General features: G+C 45.3%; 1 protein-coding gene across 5 annotated transcripts in view; it reads left to right on the forward strand.

The window, feature by feature from the left end:
* Nucleotides 1–13864, forward strand: part of MBNL2 (muscleblind like splicing regulator 2) — a 160761-nt gene that overhangs the window by 9578 nt on the left and 137319 nt on the right. Inside the window, exon 1 of one of the 5 annotated variants that reach the window (XM_023513118.1) lies at nt 10498–10651. The exons of the other annotated variants lie outside the window; for them this stretch is intronic. The gene's annotated coding sequence lies outside the window, so the exon portion shown is untranslated. Of the gene's footprint in view, nt 1–10497; nt 10652–13864 lie in introns of those variants that run through there. 5 annotated transcript variants of the gene reach the window in all.

Consider the following 13864-nt stretch of genomic DNA (forward strand, 5'->3'; position numbering starts at 1 on the left):
CCTCTACCCCACATCACACGGTCCCTCCATCCTGAGATTTTGACCTATGGCTTCTCCAATCTCTTTTGATCATATACTCCTACCAGAAAAAAAAAAAAAATATATATATAGATATACATATACACATAGCAGAAACAACCGTTATAAGGACAGTTACTTCTGTATAAGAGTTAGAACTCACACAATGCTGTTAGTACATTACATGCATTATCAAACATGCAGGAAAATTGACATTTTAAAATGATGAGCTGAATAATACATACGATGTAAGTTCAGCCGTTTTCTTACCTAATGAATAATCTTGCCCTTGGCCTGGGATGTGGACAGTGTAAGTAGCAGATTTGGGTCTGAGATAGCTCCTTTAGGGTTTCTCTGCAGGGCATAGCAGGCCTTTCCAGGCTGCTCAGGCTTAGAGGACAGAGCTGAGGCTGAACCCCACCCGCCTTGCGCCCACACTGCTGGTGGTGAAGGTGTGAAGGCTGGTCCTTGACAGTTGCACGCAGCTCTGTGGCTCCACCCAGCCAGCCGGTGGGCGTCTCTAGCTCCTAAGATGTCTGTCTTCTCTGAGGACACAGGCTCTCATACATCCCCCAGGAGATTTGTTGCCACCTGCAGGGAATAGTGGTTGTTTGTTGACACACCTGCTCCAGAAGTTTTTTAATTTATCCTAAGGAATATAGGTGCTCTAAATCCAACTTGGATTCTTTTATTTCTAGCCAGTGGTCAGAAATGGAGCCTGAAAGTCTGATATTCCTACTCCCCCTCAATGAATTGGTTCCAGGAACTCTAACACACTCGCTCACTCCCTTCAGATGTGAGATAATGCCACTCTCTCCTCCTGCTCTCCAAAGAAGTAGAAGAGTGTAGAGGAAGTGTTATTCACCATTAAAATTGCATTTATTTAAAAGTGCTAGTTTTAAAGTCTTGTGATGGAAATGAAGACATCATTAGATGAGGTAGCTATGGAATGAATAGTTTGAGGGAAGTTCAGGCAGGTGTGGCTGACTGTGGGCAGTCTCCTATCTCCCTGTATGTCCTGGCCGTGTCCCTTGTCTGTCCCCCTCCTTGGATGCTTCATGTGCTTGTGTGTCCTGCACGTGGTCCCCCCTTCCCCAGAGCCAGGGGTCCAGTTAACCTGACTTGGAGGAAGTCTTCCCTGCCCAGATGCCCATTTAGTCCACACACAGATGGCTGTTTATTTAAATGCATTTTTAATGTACCAATAACCTTTTGGGAATGAAACAGAACAAATGTCTGTGGAGTTTACTGAGAGACTACTATGAGGCAAGCCCTCGACTTAGGCCTTTTCAGAGAGAAAATGAAGCTTAGAGAGACCGAGTTACTTGCCAAGGTCACACCCTGACCAGTGACAAAGGGTGAAACCCAAGTAGGTAGGATCCAAACACCCCTTGTCCAAAGGTATTTACTTGGGGTTTGGGACAAAAGGGAGTTTGCTTTAGAAAAACTCCTTTCACAGTTGCAAGTACCGTGAGCAGAACTCACTAACTCATTAAATAGAACATAAACAAGCAATTACTGGCATAGTGTGCAGGCCTGAGTTCAGTTTCAGCCAGAAGTCCCTCCTCACAAAGGGACGTGGTGACTTGCCAGGGATGGCTTAGGCAGCAGAGCCAGATTTGGTGTCATTACTGGTTGGCCTTTTCCTTGCTCTCGAGTCACCTTCGTGTGTGCACACCTGCTCGCAGGCTGAATGAACCTACAGAAGGCGAAGCTTCACAACTTAGATATTGTAAATTGGCATTCCAGGCAAGAGCTCATTATCACCTGCAAGACCCATTCCAAAAATGAGAGGTTTTGCACTGTTGTGACCCGGCTGCCCTCTCCAGATCCTTTCTTCTTCCTTGACCTCCCCTCCTGGGGCAGCGCTATTTCCCTTCATACCTGACCCTATACTCCCAGCCGGGTGTTTGGCTGCTCTGTCCAGGGCTGCTTCGGTCTGTCTCCCCGCTCCTCTCTCCGCAGCCTCCCCCCATCTGTGCTGACCCCTGGTGCCTTCTCCCACCTGCTGTCCTCTCTTCCAAGCCTGTGCCTGGCATCCCTGTGCATGGCACACAGAGACCCCCACGTTTCTGAGGTTCTCCCACATCTGACGCTCAGCTGGTGGGGGAGCTATGCATTTCCCCCTTAGGAAACCAATCCTGTGAACCCGAAAGGCTCAGCTTCCTGGCAGCCACCACAAAGACCATCCCCTCAGGAAACAAAACAAAGCCTATCTCTAGAGTTTCCCTGTTTCTTTTCTTTAAAGTTCCCTGGTGCAACTAGGCTGCAATTAAGAGGCAGGATCAAAGTGACTCCTTGCCTCTGGGGCTGCTGGGACCAGCTAGAGCTTTGGTCTTTTAACTATTTACTTCCCATGACTTGCTACTCCCACAGTTTCTTTGTTCCTCTGGGTATACAGGTAGTAGAGCAGTGGTTTGCTGTGGCAAGACACTAAAGTTGGTGGGGGAGCTCTTCCCATTGCTCAAGATTCAGAGAACCCCTCCTCTTTGAGATACACCTGACCAACAAAAAACACAAACATAAGATGAAAATTAGACAGGAATTCCGAGTGGGAGAGCAGCGGAGGAAAGGTCTCTTGTCTAGCACAATCTATGGCTACCCTCTACCGTAGGCCTGGCAAGCAGTTTCTGGCTGCCGCATGTCTTCCCCGAATAATACATACAAGCCGTAACATGTTACTAGAAAATTCTTTCTCATGCCACAATGAAATGTGGCTCCTCAAACCCTTTACCGTTCACCCTGTCTGGGGCTCAAGAAGAATCCTAAGCAGGTCAAACCTCTCTTCTGTAGACCAGCCCCTTCACATATTTGAAGACGTCAACTTCCTCTGATAGGACCAGTATGGCACCTCCCTATTCAGGAGATAATACCTTCATTTATGCAACCCAAGACCCTCAGTTTTTCTAGCTGTGTTGACCCATAATGAACCTTAAACCAGCTATGATACAAGAAAAAATGCTGGGACTTTTAGCTTTTCCTTAGTGCTGTTCAAGCCTGAGCATGGGAAGAGGTGGGGGGCGGGGAAGCTGATAGATGAAGGTGAATTGAGCAGGGACAGATGTCTTCTACAACTGCACAGGATGCTTTCAAACTGTCTTTAGTCCCAACAATAGGCTAGCACCCTTCACAAATACCCAGCAATATGCTGGGCGCTAACTTGCCAACTGACTACGAGCAGGATTGGTAGACTGACAGGCAGGTAGGTAGAGATTTAGATAAACAGATACACAGCAATAGACGGATACAGAGATGTCTCCACATAAGCAATTTGAATAACACACATTAGAGACAACCTACATGTTTGGGGGTTTCTTTTATCATTTTTGTTTTCTCACTCAACAAAACGGTGACCATTTTAGCAGCAGCGCTTGGTCCTCCTGGGTTTCTCTGTGGGTCTCAGCAGAGTCCCCAACAGCTCAGAGACACGCTCTGCCATCAGCAGTGCCAAGGTCACTGAGGGAGCTAATTAATCCCAGCTCCAGTCAACAGCAGACTGCGCTAACCTGCCCTCCTTCCTCGGAAAGGGAGACATCAGGAAGGATTTTTCCCTCAGTTCCACCCAGGCCTACTCAGGAACACGCTGAGCAAACAGAGAAGGGTGAGGAGGGTGTTGAAATATTTCCCCTGAGGAGGCCAGGTTTCAAGCTCCAGAAAGCCTGGGGCCTGCTTGGAGGCTTTCAGACTTCAGTTGCGACAAGCCCTCTGGTTTTGCTTAGGAAAATTCTCAGGTTGGTATTTAACCTCAAGATCCCTCTACTGCACACTCTTTTTTTTTTCCACTCTCTACTACTGCTGGTTTTATTAATGCCCTATAAACCTCGCTAGTATTGGTTGCCATGCTGAAAATTTGCCTTTTTAATAAAAACTGCCAGTTTTCTAGCTGACCACTCAAAAGCCATGGCTACCTACCCCCTTGGGGTGAACTTTATATTGTATAACCCAGACCACACTAAATAACTGAGCAGAGAATGTAACCGAGAGGAGTGATTATTTTGGTAAACACTGACAAACAATAATCCAAGATGCAAAGTTAGAGAACATTGCTGTTTAAAAACCTTGTGAATCCCAGAGTTCATATTAGTCCCTTTAGCCAGATACATGTGGGGTCTTGAGCTAATTGCTCTGGGGCTGTGGATTGGTACTGGACACTCTGATCTCTTCCTTCCAGTTTAACAAGTAAGTGCAGACAGGGAAAACACTGACGTCACCTGTGTGTTTGTCAGGTCAACAGAATGGTGTCCACCTCCGAGAACATTCGGAGCCTTCGGGGTAATCACGAGTGGCCCTCGGCCGCCCCTACCTCCCTGGGGCCCCAAGCTGCAGAGGCGGGAGGGCGTGGGCCTGGGAGTGCGTTTCCTATTACAGTTGGGCAGAACCCAGCAAATCCTGGAGTTAGATTTGTGACACTCCCCATCTTGCTCCTTGGTTAAAAACAGAAAAAAAAAAAAATCAAAACCTTATGTTCCATACAGTATCAGGCTTCTAGTGAACATGTCGCTGTTCAGTAATAACCGTCAGCCTGTCCACCCGTTTGGGGGTTGTGGGCTTCGGAACCGGCCGGTCTGGACCAGGCCGTGGCAGGTGGGGAGGGCGATGCTGGGTTTTTTTTTTTTTGCTTCCTTTCTCAAAATGGCCTGGAATGGCGCTGGAAGCCTTCCAGCTTCTAATGGAGGAAGCAGGACGAGGACTGACTGCATTTACTGACTGACTTCCCTCCTTCGCCTCTTTCTTCTTCCCCTCACATTTTCAGGACTGAAAATTAGAAACACTTTTCTCCTACACACAAAATTACTCCCGCACACCACTTTCTTTTCTCCTTGGTTTGAAATGGCAGTCGCTGCCAGAACAGGCGTCTCAGAAGAACGCAGGCGACCCGGCCGGAGCGGGGTGGGGGCTAAGCCAGCCGGTTAGGTAGCCCTGGGGACAGTGGTTGTCCACGGGGACCGGCTGGTGTCTCAAGGGACCCCGGGGGGGGGGGGCTCTGCTAATATTTTATGTCTTAATCTGAGTAGGGCTTATGCAGATGTGTTCACTTGTGAGGTTAAAAGGCCTGTTTCGTCTTTGATAAAAAAGTTTTTAAAATGGAGCTGGCCACCCTGCTGTGTATTATCAGAGAGAAAGCAGAGCTGGCAGGCCTCCTGTATTCCTATTCTGTTCTCACCTCCGCTCCCCTTCTTCCCTGGTTCTCTCCTCTGGAACTTTCCGGGATTTCAGCAGTGGATCTCTGAGTCCACCTATAACCAGACCCACGAAGCCCCATACAGCCCGTTTAGTGTCCCACCCTGGGCCCTTGGGAAGTCAATGCCACAAACATGGAACCTGAAAGGAAAGGAGATGGTCAGTGTTAACTGCTAGGATCTTGGCAGTAATAATGACAACAATAACAATTGTCACTTTGTCATCCGGGACAAAATATCTCCTTGCTTCTTCCTTTGTTTGTTTTATTCAACCCCGTGAAAGTTTTTGTGTAGAGCTTCTTTTTCTCCTATTTGGGAGTGAAGATGGCAGAGGGAGGGCAGAGCGTGGGGACTGCAGATAACAAAGTCCTTTGCTCTCTCTTGCTGTGTAGGCCTCGATGCTTCTAAGTCTGTGGAGGTCGAGAGGGTGCATGCGGATTTCAAAAAATAAATAAGAGTGGGCAGCTAAGAATGGTAAGAACCCAAAGCTTGTGGGTCAGTGATAAAGATTTGAATCCTGGACTCCCGTAGGCTACACACACGAGTGTCACCAAATAGCTCAGAGCTGTGGATTCTTCATGTGTTTAAATAGAGATGACCGTGCCCACCTCTCGGGGTTTTTGTGAAGCTTTGGTAAAACAATGCACTGGAAATGCGTTGTGCAAGGTGAAGAACCCTTTGTTGATAGGAAGGGATTGATGCCGTTGTGAAATTAATCTTGGCCTGCTCTGCCAGGGCAAGTGTGTGCTCCAGAAGTTTTCACTGGCTATAGGACAGTTTTCAAAAAAAAAAAAAAAAAAAAAAACACTGTATGAAAGGTTCAGGAAGATGAGGAAAGTATTACTTCAATTTCCCCCATTTTCTTTCTCCTCGTGGAATTTGTGCTGTACTATGACTAGGAAGATGCGTGAATAAATCACCGTGGTGACAGCACTCCACGCCACAGGGGAGGTATAAAGTGCCTTGTGAGTAGAATTAGCAGGTGGGGAAGCTTCTTGCAGGAGACAGCATCAGAAGCGGCCTTGAGGGTGGGTAAGATAACAGTGTGCTTGCACACTTACAAAGCCGCTACACAGCCTTCCCTGGAACACGGGGTACAGTCCAGAGAGCACTTGGCATGACCTACATTGTTAATGACTTTGAAGGCCATCCTATGGATTTCTAATTTCATTCGGAAGGCAGCAAAGAGCCACCACATATGTGTGAGCAGGTAAATAATGGGCTCAGACATTGCTTTAGGGAAATCGTTCTATGAGCACAGGTTAGACTCAAGCACTGCAGATGCTTGGGCTGGTCATGAAGGCAGGAGCTGGAAGAGCGGCAGTGAGAATTAGATGAGAGGTGATGTGCAGATCCAAGGAGCCACTTACTAAGCGCTTGGGAAGAATTTATTCAGGCCAAAGGAAAGGGAGGGGGTCCAAGATGACCTGGTGACCACGAATTTAGGGAACAGAAGTATCAGTGACACCAACAACAGGCACACAGGAGGATGGGGGAAGATAGGAAGGTTAAGTTAAGTTGCAATGTCCTCTTAGAAGTGTAGGTCCGAGGCTTCTGTAATGTGCAAAGCTGCATGTATGTTTGAGATTCATCCATGGAGGACTAATATTTGAAATCATAAACATAAAAGGAATCGAGATGGCTAAATGTAATCTAGACACAGCCTTGGGGACCACTTGCCTTTCAGGGAATTTTCTGGGTTCGCTTCCACTGGCATAGAAACCCGGGTGAAGAGCATTTCATCCAAGGTGGAGGCACCGTGGACCAGGTGGCTAGGCCTGCAACCTCTCTGGCTTCCTTCAGATCTGTGACAAAGCAGCACACTATTCACTGTGTCCTAGATTAGAGTTTCTTAAACCTCAGAGATAATGGGAAATAATGCCAGATCATAAAGAAAGTTCAGCACAGATGAAGACTTAGCCTGGCACTATGATGTGGAGAAGCTAAGACAACACCCCTGACTGTGGGGAGAGTTCTCTGGGAAGAGTAGTGAGTGGGAAGCTGAGCTGCAAGGCACTGGGGGAGTAGAAAGTGAAAGGGTTAGGGAGGAAGCCTGGGATAGACAAGGCAAGCAAAGAGGGCAGTGAGTGGAGAAAGCTAGGTGAAGGAAAGGGAGTCAGATTAGAGGGGAGCGTGTACCAGGCTGGCAGGTGGCACCTGCGCAGCTTTGAGGAGGGAATGGATGGGCTGGGAAGAAATCGTTTTTGAAAATTTGTCAGAATAAAGGTTTCTTTTCTGCTGTAACAGAAAAGGTGAAAAACATCAGATACATTTGAAAGAAGGTGGCAAATTGAGGTCTAAATGCTTTTCTAAGAAAGCTCCCAGAAGTCTTTGCCTTGAAATGAATTCTGCTATATTCAAAATAACTCTGTTGGGGAGAGGCTAATGTCCTGCCTTGGTCCCCATCCCCCGGCCAAAGATGAGCTCTCCACCCTTACAGGCCTAACTATAACGACAAGCTCTACATCCATGCAGGCCTAACTATCACTAGAATGCTCTGCGTTCTAGTTGTTGTGCTTCTGCTATTTTATTGTTTCCTTGGCCTTTTCCTTCCTAGCATTGGATTGCAGAGACATACACGAACCCAGCACTTTTATCCTAAAACACAAGATCATACAGAACATTTTAATGTCTCCTTATTGGAGTAATCCCTACACATTTTAAGCTTGAGCCAATGTCTGATAAGTTGTATATGCTCAACAAATGTTTCTGGAATACAGTTGAATAATTGAGATGTTTTATTTTTATTTATTTACTTTGCAGTTTTTGGCCGGGGCTCGGTATGAACCCACCACCTCCAGCATTTGGGGCTGGCGCCTTACTCCTTTGAGCCACAGGTGCCGCCCTCCAATTGAGATGTTTTATTATGCAAACCGGCATGTCTATAGTTATTAGCTATGAGTTATATTCACAGAAATTCATAATCCATCATCTACACAAATACACCTAGAAGTTTCTAGTACCACAAAAAGAGAACGTATATTTTCCCTACGAAGTCATCCTTCAGTCCTGAAGAGAGGCCAGCTCAATCTTCTTTTATTTAAACTTCCGAGAAGAAGTTTGGCTGATGAATGCAATGGGCAGAGGGAAACCAATGGTGAAATGTCCAAACTGGAGCCTCCTAACTTTGAAACTAGTTTTAGTTGCTTGATTGCTGTAGGAAACGTTCCTGTTACGTTCGGTGGCACAGAGTGTGCAGCACATCTCACAAAGTGGACTGGCCTATTTCTTCACCCTTGAGGGCCACTTGAAAACTTAATAAAAGACAAGCACATCCACAGTCAGGGCCAGAGTGAGACTTGCAGCCACTGGGACGAGGTCGTATTTCTGCACTATCTTCACTTCTCCACCCAACTCCATACCCACTTCAAAAGCTCTTAACAATTACTCCAAAACTTGGGGGGTTATAGCCACATGATCTCTTGGGAACCTTGTTAAAAAGTCAGAATCACAGGCCTCCATTCCCAAGATTCTGAATTGGGAGATCTGGGGAGGGGCCCAGGAATCTACATTTATTACAAGAACACACAAAAATGTAGACACAAGTTAGTCACAGACCCCCCAGTACAAGAGTTAAGAGACCATTTAAATTCTGGCTCTGCCACAGATGAAGTGCAACAACTTCAGGAAAATTTAGAAATCTGTTTTAATCTTAATTTTCTCATCTTTAAAAAGGGGTAATAATGTCCACTTCTTTGGGTGATAATTAAGATTAAATGAGGTCACCCTTGTAAAAAAACTTTCTACAACTGCACAGAATATACTCTTGATACATAATAAATAATATATGTGTCTGTGGGGTGAACGTAAAATTGTTGGAGAATAACCACCAATTAATGCTGCAGACCTTCTAAGCAATTCCAGATAAAGGAGGGACTTCGGCTTGACTATTTCTGCAAAGTCTTGCTATCACTCACAAAGACCTCATTGTTCTTTTAGCAAAATGCAAGAAGGCTTTATATTTTACAAAAGCCTTTGGGGGATGTTTACATTTGAATGAGATGGAAAGGCACTGGAGCATGCTACCCCAGACTCAAGGAATTATAGTATTTCCAGGATGATTGAAATGTAGTTGCTTTTGAAAACAGCAGAGCTGGGCTACATTTGGAAAGTTTCATATAGTGCAAGTGTGAAAATGGAGCACTTGAACGGGCTCCATGATTGGCCATGCCTTGAGCTGTTTTGGCACAGATAAAATTGTTTCTGTCCTCACCCGGGCTGTTTTTAGGTTGTTTAAGCAGATGGTAACTGGTTCACATTGGGCCCAAACTCCTGAACTCAAACTTGTACAAATAAATGAATGAATGAATGAATGAATTTCCTCTGGGCCCAAGAAATACTGTCATGACATCTGCCAGTCCATTCTGGCTGTCTGGTCCCCAAGGAAAGGTTAGCCTCTTTTTTGCTCAGAGAATGACTAAGTAAAAATTGCTTCAAGGTGTTTCCTGGAGCTAAACTTTCCTTCCTTCCTGGATATGGTGACCCACTTGCCTGTGTTGGGAGACTCACTTGCTCTTTTATTTCCCCCCCACTGAGAACCCATCCGCAGTAGAGATACTTTCACAAGTTAGGTGTTTGGTGGAGCTCTGGGTCATGAGATTTGGGTCACACACAAAATGAAGAGAGAAGTGTGGTACGGAATCCATTTGATCAGCACGCAGGGAAAAATAAGAACAGAAGAGTGAAAAAGACATTCAAAAATAGAGGAGGGAGCACAAAGGAAAATGTCTGCTACTCCGGGAGATCTAAAAGTCTGAGTTTCAGCTTTCACTTCGGGAAGGGATTTTCTAATTTTTCCAAATCAACGTAGATCTGCAAATGTTCAAATCTATTGTGCATCGTTTTTGAAAGGCCCAGGCTCTCCATTCGAAAGGCATTGATTAAAACCCAAACTGTGTGCCTCATACCCGGATGCTGTGTAAAGGAAGCACAACACAAATGATCGGTAGCCAGCAACTGAAATTACAGTTAAGACACACGTGTGCAAGCATGATGCACCTCTGCACACAGGCAGGCGCCACAACACTTGAGACCAACACCATTCATCCTGGACCCAGATATTCAACGCACAATCTGAGGTGGGAGGGAGGGAGAGTTGGGTCTGACTGCCTAGAGTGGGCCTTGTGTTGAGCTGAGAAGGATGCCTGGATTTAGACAACTGTGAAGGAGAGTGGACTACATCCCATTTCAAAGGAAACTGCTCAAACAAAAGCCAATGGGAGGAAATGAGGTCTTATTGTGTGTACACATAGGGTTCCTCAGAAAGGAAATTGCCTGATTCGAGACACTTCCGATGCCTCTTACAAGGAAAGGCTGGGCCTGAGTTCCCACATCACGTGTCTCCTTCAACCCTGAGTTAGTTATAAGGAAATGGGTAGGATTTTAGCAAACTCATCCATACTCCTAGACTTCTAGAAACTTCAATCACAAAATGTATCTTCGGAACCCAAAAGGTAATTTCTTATGTTTGTCCTTGCGCTTTGGGGTGTTTGGATCTAGGAAAGAATGGGGAGCAGGTACTTGGCTCAAATATTTTGCTTTCTTTGGAGCCAGTGTTCATCCTTTCCTTGGATTCCATCAGCCAGCTGAGGCACAGCCCATGCCCAGCAGGGCCACTGCCCTCTAGGGTCCTGTTGGCTCCCTGGGATGGGTCAGGTCAGCAGAGGTGAGGAGGTGGCTGGCTCTGCTCTGAGGGGTTTTACAGCCAGGCCTGTCTGCAAGACAACAGTAGCATTAACAGTCCTGTCACCTGCCAACTTTCACTGGAAATATAATCCTGACCATGAGCTTTGGTTTTGCAGGGCACACCCTCGTGCCTGGGACTTGCATTGTGCCCCATGTGGGTGACAGAGACATTCTCAGTCCCCAAGAACGTTAGAGTCTAGAAGAGAAACCCACACTTCAGTTGACATAATAAAAAATGGGAATTTCCAAGAGCCCCTAGGATGAGGGGTGGAAACACCTAATAGTTATTCAAACAGCTTGGAATAAGCAGGACTTGGTTTTGTTCTCCTTTATAGTGCTTGATTGACAGTTAAGCTTAGATCTGTAGGGATGCTACTCTAACTGGCAATAGAGAGTTACTGTCCAATGTCATCATCGTCTGAGAGTGGTGCTGGAGGAAGGAAGGCTAATGCAGGCTGGGCAGCCACCATGCACGGGCCGGGCCCCTCACTGTCATCTAAAGGGGTGAACATCACACCCTCAGTCTCAGCCCCAGAGCTTGGATATGAGCTTAGAGCATTACCAGTGCAGTCAACCCCTCTGTTACTGCTTCACACCCTGTGATGGTCATTGTAGTGGCCACTGGCAGGTGTGGACTGTGGATATGGAAGAGAGAGGTGACCAAAAGACAATGCTCTTTGGACACATCAACTCCCCCTGCAGCTGAGGTAGAGGCATTTTCAGTTTGTTCTAAAGGATGAAAAATCAAAGTCCTTACATCTTCTTAGGACTGCTTTTAGGTGGTTCGTTTGCTTAGTCAGTCAACAAACCCTAGGTGAGTAGTTAGTATGTGCTGGGTCCTGTGCTGGGTGCTGGGCTGCAAAGATGCATTAGCTTGGCCACTGGGCTTGGCTGGCTCATGTTCTGGTTCTAGCCAGACCCAGTGGCAACAAGGTCGACCTCAAGAAGATGAGGAAGAAAGGAGAGTGGGCACGGGGGTCAGGGAGGGCAGGTCTGGCTTTCCAGAGCTGTAGGGGCAGGGGGCAGGGGGCAGGGCTGGGAATGATCTTCTAAGAAGAGATGAACTGGGCCTTAGAGGAAGCAGGGAATGGCAGCAAGCAAAGAAAGGGGAGAAGGGTGTCGAAGTCCACAGCTTCCCTCTAATGAGTTGCTTCTGAGGTTTATCCATCCTCATGTAGAAACTGAAATCATAGGCAACTGAGCATTGTACCGTTTATTTTCTTCTTTTCTTTCTTTCTTTTTTTTTTCTTCTTTCCTCCTTACCCTTGGAGGAAAAACAAAGAAATTAAGAGTTAATTTTGCCCAGAAACAAAACTATTTTATTCAGTCTGGCCAGGGCTGGGTGCCTGAGGTTTCTAGCCTCCAGCATGGACCTTGTTTTGTTACCATTCATTAGAAATGGAAAGAAAAAAAAAATGAGTGGGTAGAGGAAAACTCTGCGGATTCCTGCTTGCTTTCCTGAGACATGTCTTAAATCAAATCAGAAAGGCAGGAAAAAGAACCACACCCTTGTTCACAGGCATAGTCCGGACAGCATTTTTACCTCCGCCTCTGGCTAAGAATGACTAAATGAAAAACAACTCATCTCACGTAACATTGGATAATGGTGGCTTCAACATTCCTCACAGTTCCAAGGCTAATTTACAGGATTAGGTCATGGAAATGCTAGTAAAATTCCAATGCGATTCTTAAGTTCTACTTAGTTTATGTCAAATATTATCACATACCTAGAATTAAAAATTGAAAAAACCCACTAGTGAAATATTTCCAATGAATTTAAGTTTTCATGCATTTCAAACGTGACTTTTGTAGCTGCCCTGAATAAACACAGGCTGTAAGTTTGAAAGCAACAAATTAAAGAATGCAGAGAGAAAACTAGGCCAGCACCCAGTCATGCTGCTGGATGGGTCAAAAGCAGAAAAGCGAAGGAGAGCATGTCATCTGCTAAGAAAAATATGTAGACGGGTAGAGACACATCAGCTTGCCTTCAGGATGATCCTCCAGACCACTGAAGTTCACTGAGAACCATGAAGCTTTTTTCCTTTTTTTAAATTTAATTTCGTTTTTCTTTTTCTTTTAAATTACTATGAGGGTACAGATGTTTAGGTTACATTGTTCTCACTTCCAAGGTGAAGTTCAAGTTATAGTTGGGAAACATGAGACTTTGACTTTTTCCGCATATTAACAGCACTTTTGTGCCTTTGTTTTACAATGTAGACCAACGGACAGATAATGTGCATTGTTCCTCGCTGACTTTGTAATCTCATTCTTCGCCACAAATATAATAGCCTGTTTGTTTCGCTGCTGGTGCACACTGGTCAAAGAATCAGACGTTTGTTTCATAGTGCTTGTTTTGAAGAAATCAGTTCTGGGTACATCTTTACACTGCCCTTAAAACAGAGGCTTGTCTGGGTGAGAGAGAGGACAGGTCTGCTCTGGAATAGGGTTACGTTTATCTCCTACTATAGAAAATGAAACAAATATAATAAAACTTCAATTTAATTACTTAAAAGCCTGAATTATAGACTATTCATAAAGATGTATGGTTTTATTAATTATAATGGCATGCAGCAATTTGAGCTGGCCAGGAGTATTTTATCTACTAATGACCCTTAAGAAGTTCTTATTAATAAAGGTACAAGAATGATTTGTAAGTATTATTATAGGTGTTTCCTCTAAATAAATGGTTATAAAACTCCTGAGAAGCTTGCTCTCCTAAGTAGGGTAATACTCTCATTAGGATTATATTAAGATTGCTAATTTATTCAGAAAGCACACCTTTTCTGCTCTTTGATTTCATAAATAGTTCAAAAGTAAACTTCAGCCTACTTTGGGGATGGTTTCAACCCACAAGAGAATTCTGATCAGTTGGTGGTGGCTGCCTGCCTTGAAACTTGTTTTGAAAAGTTTTTGGTTGCCAAGTCTAGACTCAGAGGGAAAAATGCTGGGATCAATTAGTGATGCCTGTCATGGGCAGGAGA

The sequence above is a fragment of the Otolemur garnettii genome, unplaced genomic scaffold (genome assembly GCF_000181295.1).
Source record: "Otolemur garnettii isolate 467f Iridium unplaced genomic scaffold, OtoGar3 scaffold00034, whole genome shotgun sequence".
Classification (NCBI taxonomy): Eukaryota; Metazoa; Chordata; class Mammalia; order Primates; family Galagidae; genus Otolemur; species Otolemur garnettii.